Source organism: Helianthus annuus, chromosome 4, assembly GCF_002127325.2.
Source record: "Helianthus annuus cultivar XRQ/B chromosome 4, HanXRQr2.0-SUNRISE, whole genome shotgun sequence".
Lineage (NCBI taxonomy): Eukaryota > Viridiplantae > Streptophyta > Magnoliopsida > Asterales > Asteraceae > Helianthus > Helianthus annuus.
The window spans coordinates 15,490,194-15,495,419 of record NC_035436.2 but is presented as its reverse complement, the minus strand read 5'-3'; the positions used below and the strand labels follow the sequence as shown (position 1 = coordinate 15,495,419).

Here is a 5,226-nt window from a genome sequence, read left to right as displayed (position 1 = left end):
GCTTGCTCGACGCACCACGTCCACTGCACCAGGTAACTTCCTTTTCTTCCGTTTTATTGATTTGGTTTTCCTATTTATGTGGTAATTGAACACATTAGGGTTCTGTTGGTTTTATGGATTAAGTATAGAGCAACAATATGGGGTGATATATTGGATTCTGTTCTTGTTTTTGTGCAAGTTTTGATGTACAGTTGTTTTTTTTGCTATATTGAACGGATTCTAAAGTATAATAATGCTTGGGGCAGGGCTGAGAGTGGGGATGTCGAGATTATGAGAGGGTAGTGCTGATATGGTGGCCTGAGTGGGTCTCGGTTTGACTTTGGTTAATTGTTTTTTTTTTTTTTTGGGGGGGGGGGGGGGCAGGTTTGAGTTTGCTTAGTTGTTTAGATGCTTGCTGAATGTTTTGAGGTTTATTATTGACTTTGTTTAATTGTTCTTAAAAACTAATTGGCCAAAAAGAGCACAAATAGGATCTCCATGTGTGAAATGAAGCTCACTTTATGATATTTGTTTGGGATAAAAACCGGATTTACTTTTGAATTCAATAGTATGTTTTCTAGGGATAACTGAGCTATACTCATGGTATAAATGGATGTTTGACTCATGGCTAAACTGAATAGATCTATTGGTAAAACTTTCAGAACAAAAATAACAAATGATAATTAAAAATGCAAAAATGATGTGAACAATGTGCAGTACTTGCCTATAACCATAGATGTGGGTACAAAAAAGAGCAACCGGACAGGTTACTTTTACTTTTACTATATGTTTCTTCTTTTTGTTAACATATATCATGTCAAAAGTTATTAAACAATGAAATAAATTGTGTATATATTTGTCAGGAATATGCAGAACTTATGAATGAATTTATGTCTGCTGTGAAGCAAAACTATGGGGAGAAGGTGCTTATTCAGGTACCTAAGCATATATTGATTATTTTCACTTGCTAATGATTTAATTTACGAGGGATATATGATATATGATTTTAATCGAATCTTTAATTTTCGTTGCGCAGTTTGAGGATTTTGCTAACCACAATGCGTTTGATCTTCTTGCAAAGTATAGTCCCACCCACCTTGTTTTCAATGATGACATACAGGTGCATAATGAAATATTAACTTCTAAAGAATTTAGCGATCTTTTTGTTTCTGAACGTGTTATTTTTTTAGGGGACAGCATCGGTAGTACTTGCAGGGCTTATATCTGCACTAAAATTAGTTGGTGAATCCTTAGCTGACCATAGATTTCTTTTCCTTGGAGCTGGTGAGGTATGAAAAATTAACATAAACGATACACTCGTTTTGTTTCACTTTTTATGTCCTGATTTGAATATTTTTTTTTTTTGGCATTAGGCGGGCACTGGCATTGCTGAACTCATAGCTCTTGAGATATCAAAACAGGTAAAAAAAATGTTTAAAAACTCGAGAAATGAAATATGAAATGACACATGTTTATGTTATTATCTAATCACGCAGACGCGGGCCCCACTGGAAGAGGCTCGTAAGAAGATTTGGCTTGTGGATTCCAAGGGGAGGATAGTTAAATCCCAGTTAAATTCACTTCAACATTTCAAGAAACCATGAGCCCAAGAACCCCAGCCCGTTACAGATCTCCTAGATGCCGTCAAGGTGCGCTTTTCTTGCTTGATGTTTTGACTGTTTACATATGACCATGTGAATATGTTGCGCTGGATGACTAGATCTATGATCGCCTAATCATGTTGCCTTTTCAGGCAATCAGACCAACTGTGTTGATTGGATCTTCAGGGTAGGACAGACATTTACTAAAGAAGTAGTTGAAACTATGTCATCTTTTAACAAGGTAAGTTATATAATAATATATGTTGTATCTATCTAAGTATTTCCAATAAGAATAATAAACAAGTGATTTTGCAGAAACCGATTATTCTTGCTCTTTCAAACCCGACTTCGAAATCTGAATGTACTACTGAACAAGCTTATACTTGGAGTGAGGTTTGACTTTCATGCTACCTCGTTTATTAACTCATTGACTTATTGTTACTGTAATGTTTTTTCTTGAGTAACCTCTTTTTTGTATTATAGGGTTGTGCCATATTCGCTAGTGGGAGCCAGTTTGGCCCAGTTGAATATAACTGGAAAGTTTACGTATCAGGACAGGTGTGACTTTTTATTTATTTCCACATTTCTAATGAAAGATGATGGAGAATTATATTAACTATTGTCAGTTTGTCACAGTCAAACAATGCATACATTTTCCCTGGATTGGGCTTGGGCTTGATAATTTCTGGTGCGATTCGTGTTCATGACGACATGCTTTTAGCAGCCTGTATGTAAGCTTGCATCATACAAAAATTCCATATGTTACTACTGTGCGAAATCAACGGTTAATATTTATTACTTTCTGAGCAGCGGAAGCACTTGCTGCACAAATCACACTAGAGCATATTGAGAAAGGACTAATATACCCTCCGTTCACTAATATTCGAAAGATTTCGGCTCATATTGCTGCCAAGGTACGTGGCAGCCAAAGCATATGAACTTGGTAAAGTAACTGGTAATTTAACAAAATCGGCTCATTTGTTCACCTCCTAAATTGTTTTGTTTACGACTTGTGCAGATTTGGCTAGTCGGTTTCCTCAACCAGAAAACCTGATAGCTTATGCTGCGAGCTGCATGTACAGTCCTAATTATCAGAAATATCGCTAGAAAATGCTTCTGCTCTTTAATAATAGAGTATTTAGGTCATTTTTGGTATTATATGTGTGGGCGTCGCCTCAATGCTTTTGTGTTGATTTTCTTTTTAGTAAGCTACATAAATTGTCCGCGTGGTTGGTATAAAATGCAGTTTTTGCTTGTGAGCATTTTGGTCCATGTATGTTTAGGAAAAACTTAAAAAATGTGCATGTAATTGTATGTGGGTAACAATGTAAATAGCAGTAAATTATTTTTTTTTTCCTTTTTTTACTTTTAGTGGCGACATATGTCGCCCCTTTTTAGCGACGACAGGGGGTCAATAGCGGCCGATCTATAGCGGCGACCCTTTAGCGACGACATGTCGCCGCTAAAAGGCAATAGCGGCGACAAAAAGGACTTTTAGCGGCGACACGTGTCGTCGCTAAAGGTGCCTGTTTCTTGTAGTGCAACCCGTAATAAACCAAACCGATACTAACCGAGTTCCCATCATAACACACGGGAGATTTTACTATGAATTACTTAAAAACATCATTTCCAAATGTTTTTTAATAGCAGAGAACCAGGACACCTTAGACCGCCACTACTAGAAAACAGCCAGATTTAAGACAAGCATATTTGTAGCAAATTTGTGAAAAATTGCCCTTAGCTACATATTTGCAACAAAACAGGTTCGTGTGAAAAATACTTGTCGGAAAGTATGATTGCGACAAAACTACCACAAAATTTGCTACAATTAAATAACTAACTTCATTTTGTGGGAAAACTATAGGAAATTGGCTCAGTTTGCTACAAATTTCCTACAAATTCATGTTGTGTGGTGACTTTGTCTGAAAATTGCGGAAAAGTTTTGGGGTTTTTTTTCTCTTTTTTGTCCCAAAAACTATAGGAAAGTTGTAGTAAAGATTTAGTTGTAGGAAATTTGTGGGAAACTTTTGTAGTAACAAATGAAGATTTCTAGTAGTGCACCCTAGCAAATGGTTCACCCTTTCGTCCGAAAAACAGAACGTGATGACCTAGCCCACCCGTCCAGAAGGAAACCCATAACTGCAGAAACCCTTGGCTCAACCCATAGCATATTGCTCCAGGCGAGACTTCAACCCAGAACTACCCACAAGGAAAGCCATGGGACTACTACCGGACCTAATGGCCTTTGGTACACATTACTCGGAAGCTCTATGTAATAAGCGTATCTAAATATCATTTTATATGAAATGGCGAATCCATGGATATTCAACGAACATGGGTTGGGTATTCCAAATTACCAATTACATAAAATCATAGTAAGACTAAACACTTTTAATAATCTAATAATTTATTTAAGCAAATTGATTCACTGTTTGATGAAAATTGATTAAAGACATTTGTCTTCGTCGTCTCTACTTATATGCATATTTTTAAAACCTATATAAGTTTGCAAACTTTTTGTGCATTATTAGTTGTAAGTTGTGCTTTATGAGTTTTTCAAAAAAAAAAAAAAACTTGATTTTTTAGTTTTAACCCAAAGGTTTGTACCTTTTTCCAATTTTAACCCTACATAATTTGTTTTTTTAATTATAACCCAAAACTTTTCATTATTTGCAATTTAACTTCACAACTTTTGTCACTTATACTTTTCATCTTTCGCAAATTTTCGTTTTACGTATAGTTCTAAATTTTTCGAGTTAATACGACGCAACGTGCATGTGTGGTTCAATGTTTTTACCTCTATTTTTTTCATGTTTGACAGGTTCGTCGCAATACGCATATTATAGGTCAAGTCAGTGTTGGTTGTCGATGACGGTTGTGTAACATTAGTACTATTTGACACGGTTTTACGCCCCGCCGCAACGCGGGGTGTGCTTTGGGGGTTTTCAAAGAAAAAATTGTTACGCATATTGTTGTCGTAACGTTGGCTTTGGGGGTTTCAAAAAAAAAAGTTTTTTTTTTTTTTTATTTTTCACCCAAAAGTATTTCATAAATTATTTTAATCCAAAACTATTTATTTTTTTTTACTTTTAACCCAAAACTTTTTATCTTTTGCAATCTATCCTCATAACCTTTTTTACTTTCAACTTTGGTCATTTATAGTTTCCATTTTTCGCAAATTTTTCGCTCTATGCTTGGTTCTAAATTTTGTGACTTAACACATCACAGCTGTGTCTTTGGCTTAACGTTTTTACGTTTCGTTCTAAATTTTGCGAGTTAACACGACGCAACGTGCGTGTGTGGGTGAACGTTTTTACATCGTCTATTTTTACCCCGTTTGACAGGTTTAACATAACGTGTGGGTCGTAGATCGACTTAGTTATAAATAAAGAATCTCCGCCGCATTGCGGCGGGTGGTAATCCTAGTTATTATTATTTTACTAAAATATTATATATTGTATGATAAAAATGCAAGTCTAATGGCTGTTTGTTTACATCTTAATAAGGCTCTTAATGGTTCAGACCTTTTGTTGGTTTAGCACTTAATGGTTTAGACTGTTTGTTTCGTGAGCAGATGTCTGAATGGTTCAGACATTTGCATCTGAATGATTAAGCATTATACTGAGTCTGAATGATTAAGACCTCT

The 5,226-nt window shown here is 35.7% G+C and overlaps 1 pseudogene; it reads left to right on the top strand.

Annotated features, from left to right (window-relative positions):
• Nucleotides 1-413: 413 nt before the first annotated feature.
• Nucleotides 414-2,933, top strand: LOC110935824 (annotated as a pseudogene).
• The last annotated feature ends 2,293 nt before the right edge of the window (nucleotides 2,934-5,226 follow it).